Source organism: Brassica oleracea, chromosome C3, assembly GCF_000695525.1.
Source record: "Brassica oleracea var. oleracea cultivar TO1000 chromosome C3, BOL, whole genome shotgun sequence".
Taxonomy (NCBI): domain Eukaryota; kingdom Viridiplantae; phylum Streptophyta; class Magnoliopsida; order Brassicales; family Brassicaceae; genus Brassica; species Brassica oleracea.
In genome coordinates this window covers 34,232,811-34,241,486 of record NC_027750.1, presented here as the reverse complement: position 1 = coordinate 34,241,486, position 8,676 = coordinate 34,232,811, and the positions used below count along the sequence as shown (strand labels likewise).

The 8,676-nt window shown below is 36.4% G+C and overlaps 2 non-coding genes across 2 annotated transcripts; both read left to right on the top strand.

Annotated features, from left to right (window-relative positions):
• The first annotated feature begins 5,338 nt into the window (after positions 1 to 5,338).
• On the top strand, positions 5,339 to 5,412 carry TRNAI-AAU. The gene has a single exon. It is a non-coding gene; the product is annotated as a tRNA-Ile (tRNA).
• Positions 5,413 to 8,126: 2,714 nt separating this feature from the next.
• Positions 8,127 to 8,200, top strand: TRNAI-AAU. Its single transcript has one exon. It is a non-coding gene; the product is annotated as a tRNA-Ile (tRNA).
• Positions 8,201 to 8,676: the final 476 nt, after the last annotated feature.

Below are 8,676 nucleotides of genomic sequence, written 5' to 3'. Positions count from 1 at the left end.
AATAATATTTTGTATCTTTGGAAGTAACAAAAGACTTATGTTTAAATGTAACAAGACATCCAAGTTCATAACGATCAGACCAAGACACAATCTGAACAAGAATTTAAACTGTAACGATCAGACCAAGACACGATCAGACCAAGACACAATCATAACGATCAGATCAGACCAAGACACAATCATAAAGACAGAAATCTAATGGCAAGACAGAAACAATACCAAGATTTTTTATTAACACAAAACAAAGGCAGTTTCATACAAAGATCAGACCAAAAGCAAAAGTTCCATACTAGTTCTAAGTTTCATACTAGTCCTAAGTTCCATAATAGTCCTAAGCTCCATACTAGTTCTAAGTTCCATAATAGTCCTAAGCTTCATAGTCACGTTTTATCTTAGTCCTAAGCTCTAGAAACTTAATCTTAGCTTCATCTGTCTTCATTGTTATAAAAGCTCTTCTGCTCCCTTCACTGTCTATAAGATGTTCCATTGCTGCTTCATATAGTGGAGACCACTCTCTCACTCCAGGCAATGTGTACAAAATCTCTAACACATTCTCAACACTAGAAGCTTCTTAACGCTCCAACATCCGTTCTGCTATCTTATTCTTCACCATAAGAGCTTCAGTACGTTTGTCACAAGCTTCTACAACCATATCCTTCTCCTTACGCTTTCTTTTTTTCTCTCGAACTTCCAGAATGAGTCTGAGTTTGGCGTTGGGTTTGTGTCTGAGCTTGTGGCTGAGTTTCTATCTCTGCTGCTGCTTGAGTTTCTGCTGCTGGCTGAGAATCGGCTTCATCACCATCATCTACACCGACTCTAGAACTCAAGCTTGCTTCTCCATGTTGAGCACTCCATCCTTCTGCTCCAGTTACTACTACAGCTCGAAACTCCTCTTCAAACATATCCATATTAAATTCCTCTTTCCATATGGATCTTCTAATCCCAAAACACTCCTATATAACAAAAAATAAAGAGTAAGTCAATGAGGAATCATGAAGAAAATATAAGCTCATGAAGCAAATATAAGGAAAAAAAATACACAGAAGAGATAAGAGAAACTGACTTTTTCGCGTTCACTTCACCAATCATCTGACATATCAACCCTTCCCATGCTGTCAAACCCAAGACCTGTCCTATTCTTAATCAACTTCCTAAATTTGGCGTACTTCTTTCTACTTGTGTCGTACTTGTTCTTGAACACAGACCAATCGAGATACCCTTTCTTAAACCTCTCTTCAAACGCCTCTATGATGTTCTGTTTTCCTATTTTATTCATTGATGTCGTCCTATTTCCTTTTCTTCTCTCTTCCGCGTAGAGTTCAAAAAAATACCTACCTTCTTCAGGAGTCCAAGTCTAAATCACAGAAACACATAAACTCAAATTCTATACTGACCTAACGACAGTTCAGTTCCATACACTACTCAAGTTCTATACTGACCTAAAGCAAGACAGTTCCATACACACACTCAAGTTCTATACTGACCTAAAGCAAGACAGTTCCATACACACACTCAAGTTCTATACTGACCTAAAGCAAGACAGTTCCATACACACACTCAAGTTCTATACTGACCTAAAGCAAGACAGTTCCATACACACACTCAAGTTCTATACTGACCTAAAGCAAGACAGTTCCATACACACACTCAAGTTCTATACTGACCTAAAGCAAGACAGTTCCATACACACACTCAAGTTCTATACTGACCTAAAGCAAGACAGTTCCATACACACACTCAAGTTCTATACTGACCTAAAGCAATACAGTTCCATACATATAACAAGCAAGACTAGTGTGAGAGAGCCTTACATCTTTTTCCATCGTAAAAAGTGAGAGGAACAGTGGTAGAGAGTGAGCTTGAGATGACAGAGCTTGCAAAAAAGAAGAGAGAAACCGAGTAGAGTCAATAACCAGAACACATAATATCTTAGAAGCAGAGCATCAGAGACAAAAAAAAATAACAAACACTTAGAAGCTGGCAAAGCTATAGACATTCCATCATGTTTAGGACATCAAGTTCAACCAATCTGGTCGTTTTCAAACCAGTACCGCATGATGTATAAATGTTTACAAATGGAAACAAGATCAAGACAGAGCACATTCATCAACAAGGTAAAGAGTTACACTTTAACATAAAGAAACTAAACTCAGATACACTACGATTGATTCAAACAAAGACAAGAAGATGTACAATTCTTACAAGAGAGAGCTGGAGAGGGAGAAGAGAGAGAGCTGGAGAGAGTGAGCTTGAGATGAGAGAGCCTGCAAAAAAGACAGACAAGCTCAAACCTAAGATCTTATACAAACCCATCAGAGGAACAGGGACAGTCTGAGAAAAAAAAATCAAATGTCAGTTCAAAAGTTCTATTCTTTACCAAGCAAGTAAGAACATTTAAAGTAAACAGAGAACTAAGGAAACAAACCTTACTAAAGAGGGTCTGAGCTTGAGAGAGTGAGCTTGAGAGGCTCTGAGCTTGGAGAGGATTTGAACTTGAGAGACCTGCGACCTGCAAAAAAAACAACAGGCCTTTAGAAGCTGGCAAAGGACGTATTGTGTAGTCACAGAACATAACTAATCAATCAAAAACATCATACCTTGAGAGAGTGAGCTTGAGAGAGTGAGCTTGAGAGGGTCTGAGAGAGAGAGCTCGGAGAAGAGAGAGCTCGTGAGAGAGAGCTCGGAGAAGATAGAGCTCGTGAGAGAGAGCTGGAGAGGCGTCGGTGTATCTGCAAGTAAAACAATCAATCAAAGAATTGTAATCCAAGCTAGTAAGCAAACACAAAAACACAAGCGATATAAGGAACCTAAACAATGATATAATGATCACAGTTATCATACCTCTAGAGAGTGAGCTTGAGAGGGTCTGGAGAGAGTGAGCTTGAGAGAAGAGACAGAGCTCGCGTCGGAGATAGCTTGCGTCGGAGATAGCTTGTTAACTGCAATCAGCGCCGGTCTAACAATTTATAATTGTCTTGATCCATTTTGAAACTATGCTCTTTAAATATTTCATAACAAAATTATAGAACGCTAATAAAAAATAATTAAAATTTAAAACATTAAAATATATAATTTTGTTGCATTTTTCTATGCAAAATAATTAATTAATCTCTTGTGTTACATTTTATACACAATTGAATCACATCAACTGCTGCATTTTTTGTGCAAAATCATATCGTTTTTGTTGCATTTTTCTATGCAAAATCATTTTTAATCTCTTGTGTTAAAATTTAATAAAACAATTGAGTCAAATCAACTGTTGCATTTTTGGTTGATTTTTCTATGTAATCACATCTTCAGTCATAAACGGAGCCTTGTTTTTAGAAAAGAAAAGAAGAAGAAAAACAACTGTTGATTATTAGAAAAATAGAAAAAGGAAGGAGCAGTAACGGTTAAGATTTTAATATAGATTTATAGAAAAAAGGAAACAACCAATACGTTTATGATCAGGTCTTGAGAAAAGAAAAATAAAAAAATAACTAATTAACACGTGAATATTAAGAAAGGAAAAAAAGAAAAACCTTAGTTATTAAAGGCTGGACTTTTGTCTAAACAAAAAAAAAAAGAAAAGGAAATATACCCATTGAAAAATAATAATCGAATTTTAAAAAGAAGGAAAAAAGAAAATAGAGCGGGTCCCGCTTAACAACATCACCTCTCCTATATAAACACTGAGTCTCCTACAGAAATAGATTTTCACATACACTCTTCGCTCTCGCAAGACGAACAACAAATCCGAGTTTTAGGGTTTCTTTTCCTCAAAATTTGTTTTTCTTCGCTACTTGTGCCTCGCTTTTGTTCTCTCCCACTCTCTGTTTCATATCCGAAAACTAGGGTTTTAGCAATGTCGACAGCAACAAGTGTGGGTCGTGATCCGTTGTTCTTGTCAAGTTCTGATCGTGCGGCAGCGATAAAGATCAGGTTTGCAGATATAATTGTCAAGTCGAGTAGTAACAAGTCTGAGGCTATGATGACGATCAGAAGAGAGAAGCTACTTCTTCAGCTTCAAGAAAAAGCCAGTATCGAGGCAAGGATGAAAGTCAGACAAGAGGAAAGGCTTGCGATGCTGAAGATGGAAGAAGAAGAAGAAGCAAGATCAAACGATAAGTTCGAACAAGATCCCTTGTCTGCCGAAAAAGCCGAAAAAGAACTGTTAAAACTTATTGGCGGGTCCCGTAAGGCAAGAGATCGATCGATCTTTGCTTAAAAAGTTTGGGTTGGTTTTAAAAACTGATCATATTGATGATGATCTTCTTTATGATCTTGAGGAAGGTGAAATGTTTTAGAGTACTAGTATCGTATCATAGTAGAGTTTGCATATAAACAGAGTTTGATTGGTTTTAACAAGTGATGATGATCTGCTTGATGATCTTGAAGAAGGTGGAATCGTTTAGAATCTAGTATTCTGACAATCTTTTTTTCTCTTTGTCTGTCTATGATCATGTAGAATTGTCTGTCTGTGACAAGAATTTTTTACGTTTTCTTTTTGACTGCTTTCAAAATCGGTAAACCCATTCAGAGTTGCTTAGTCTAATTGGCTTCATTATTACAGGACCAATGACTTCGAACACGTAAGTTAATTATGTTACTCATCATTTACTTCAACCAAGTTTTTGACCATTCATCTCTGATGGTGTGTAACTGATTTATTAGATAACATCAACTTGATTTGACTGCTCATGTGACCATGTCATTGCTTAAGCTTCATTGGATATTACACTGACACCAGTGGACATTGCCTTTCATTCCATGGTTCTGTTCTGATTTGGTCCTTTCATCCTTTGGATCTATTTGATTGATCTTTCTTCTTTCTGTTTCAATGTATTTTGTGAGGTCAAATGGCTAATCGTATCCCACATTTCTTTCTCGTGCTACTTGACCATCTGCATGTAAGAGGCACTCAATGTCTAAATATAGCAATCATGAGGAAAGGCTGATTACACTATCTTCCGTCAACATTGGTGTGACCGACTCTGTTTCTTACTTAGAATCCACCTTTTTTTTTTTTACTTAGAATCCACCTTGATCTTCCGTCTAACTATTTATGCATTCTTTGTGTTCATCAAATGTGGCAGATCTTCGGGATGACGAACACTTCTTCATTGACCACCCTGTTGCTGTACCTATTAGGCTATTACCAGTGCTCAGGTAACATATGATTTTCTTTCAAACTGGTTCTGTTTTACCCCGTACATGAATCATTTTGGTTGGAAGATCTTCAGCATTACTGAAAACATAGAATGTTGTATCACATTTTTGCACAATAATACCATACTCAAGGATACAACATTTACTCAAACCTTTGTTATTTAATATTAAGTCAGGGTATTAACCAAATGGCCTATTAGCTCAGTTGGTTAGAGCGTCGTGCTAATAACGCGAAGGTCACAGGTTCAAAACCTGTATAGGCCATTCTATTTTTGTTTCTTTTTTGTCCCTTTTTTTTTTTTTTTTTTGGCCACTCATTCTTTGTGATTTAGGAGGATTGGCAGGGTTTGGAGGAGCCAAGCTTCATGTTTGCTTATAGCTGATTGATCTTAGTCAAGTAGAAGAGATCCAACGCTAGGCTTTCCACACCTACAAAGATCAGATGTATCAACATAAAGAATGTAAGCGCTGCATGCTTTCTATACCCACCTGTCTTCAGGCCAAACGTTTCCAAGATTTGATCGAGTCTTTCTATACCAGATGTCTCATCAACTTTGAACTGATTATTAGAAGGCTTCTTTTGGTTTGACTTCACTTGTTAGTTCTTTAAAACAAACCCGTTTGTTGAGGAATCTTCGAGTAATGGAAAGATCATGACATACGGTTTACCAAGAACATACTGTAACTTAAATTCTGTCAGCCCCACCCCAAGAAAAAATGATTCGCTTCTTTATTCCCTCTCTTGGTCCTATAATCTGAAGAACAGTCCACTTACCATGAGATGATGTGTGATTTCATGTTTAAGATTTATCTCTTTTAGATTGGTCCAAAAAAATGATTTACCTCTGATGCTGATAGCATGATTTATCGTCTTTTATTTGATTGATTTTAAGAGAAAAAAAACAACCGTCGATTGTTAGAAAAATAGAAAAAAGACTTTACCAAGAAAAAAAGAAAAAGAAAGGAATTTTGTTTAAAAAAAAGAAGAAGAAAGGAGCTAGTAATTAGTAACACGGTTAGATTTTAATAAATTTTAGAAAAAAGGAAATAAATAGTACGTTTATGATTAGGTCATGAGAAAAAGCAAAAAGGAAACAACTATATTAACGGCTGGATATTTGACAAAAAGGAAATAACCAATACATTACTAAGATGATCAGGTATTCAAAAAAAGGAAATAATATCCATTGCAAAACAATAATCGAATTTTAAAAAAAAAACGAAAAAGGAAATAGAGCGAGTCCCATTTAACAACCTATATACTATAAACACACTGAGTCTCCTACAGAAATAGATTTTCACAGAGACATTCTCTTCTCTACAAATCCGAGATTTAGGGTTTCTTTTTCGGCATTGATTTTTCTTCATTCTTCTTCTTTATCGTTACTTTCCCACTCTCTGTTTCAAATCCAAAAAACCAGGGTTTTAGCAATGACGACAGCAACAAGTCTGGGTCGTGATCCGTTGTTCTTGTCCTCTTCCTCCTCCTCAAAATCTGATCGTGCGGCAGCGATAAAGATTAGATTTGCAGATATAATTGTCAAGTCGAGTAGTAACAAGTCTGAGGCTATGATGACGATCAGAAGAGAGAAGCTACTTCTTCAGCTTCAAGAAAAAGCCAGTATCGAGGCAAGGATGAAAGTCAGACAAGAGGAAAGGCTTGCGATAATGAAGATGGAAGAAGAAGAAGAAGCAAGATCAAACTGTAAGTTCGAACAAGATCCCTTGTCTGCCAAAAAAACCGAAAAAGAACTGTTAATTCTCATTGGCGGTTCCCGTAAGGCAAGAGATCGATCTTTGCTTAAAAAGTTTGGGTTGGTTTTAAAAACTGATCCTATTGATGATGATCTTCTTTATGATCTTGAGGAAGGCGAAATCTTTTAAGAGTACTAGTAGTTTCCTCACAGTTGATGATCATCTTCGTGATGATCTTGAAGTATTTTAGAGTCTAGTATTCAGACAGTCTATTCTTTTTAATCTGTTTATGATGTAGGAAACATGTGCTCTGTAAAATCGTGTAGAATTGTTTGATAGCTGATTGGTCTTGAGTTTTACTTTGTCTTGTCTTCTTTTTGACTGCTTTCAAACTCGTTAAACCCATTATTTTCTTAGTCTTCTTGGCTTTCATTATGCATGACAAATCACTTGGAACATGTAAGTTGATTAAGTTACTCATCGTCTCCTTAAACCCATCTCTTACAAACTAATTCTCTTTGGGATTTATCCAATTTGATTGACTAGATAACATCAACTTGATTTGACTGCGCAGTATCTAGCTATAGTATCTTAGTATCCTAAGCGATCAAATTATTACAAGACATGAGCTTAATTTGACTGCTCAGCTGTTGCTAATTCCTTTTGTGTCTTAAGCATATGGGACAATAAGCTCTTCAGCTTCTTTTTTATTTCTAAAAGTCATTGCTTAAGCTTCTCTTGATGTTTTTTGACATTACCTTACATTCGTTGGTTCTGTTTTTGATTTGGTCCTTTGTATGGCTTCTCGTGGTACTTCACCATATGCATGTAAGCAGCCACTCGATGTCATCTGTTAAAATTGGTGTAAACCTACTCTGTTTCTAACTTATCATGCTTCACTTCACTTTTGGATTCCTGCTGCCTGAATCTAATTATTGTTCGTCTTCTGTCTAACTGCTTATGCTTTTGTGTTCATCAAATGTGGCAGATCTTCCGGATGACAAACACTTCTTCATTGACCACTCTGGTAATACATTAATTTTCTTTCAAACTGGTTCTGTTTTACTCCCTTCGTGAATCATTTTGGTATGTCTTCATCATTACTGTAGTAATACTCGTTTTAACTGTGTCAACGACATTAACATACATCCGTACTATTTCATTTGTTTTCTTCCTTAGAGCTCTTAAAAGCGGCATCACATTTCTTAATAATATTATTCTCAAGGTTGCACATTTACCTACGACTGTGTTATTTAATATTAAGTCGAGTTGTTAAACAAATTGGCCCATTAGCTCAGTTGGTTAGAGCGTCGTGCTAATAACGCGAAGGTCACAGGTTCGAAACCTGTATGGGCCACTTCATTTTGTTTCCTTTTCGTTTGGCAGATATCGAAGTCTTTTCTCTCGCCTTGAAACAACATGCAGTGTATCATCTTCAATTAAAAACGGCAAAGCATCTTCATCAAAAGAAGTATGTATCTATAGAAAACGGTATATGGCTCTTCAAATCCAGCTAAAAACATCCAGGCCTATGTGATATAACTGTGCATCTACAAAGTTATAATGCTATCTAAAAATGCATATAAGAAAACAATTTGTTGGTCATGTCAACAAACTCTCTGAACCAAAGCTTTGAGGAAATCAGAATGGGACAGTGAACGGCAGTCCATGTAGTTCCGCTTAATCGAGTAGTTGGCCACACCATCAAACTGCTTCCATTGATGCTTGTGTACGTGTGACATTATTTTCCTCTAGATTATTTTTAATGGATAGCTGTGGCCTGCCGATTATGATTTCTTATGTACGTGTGACATTACAAGAGATATACATTTT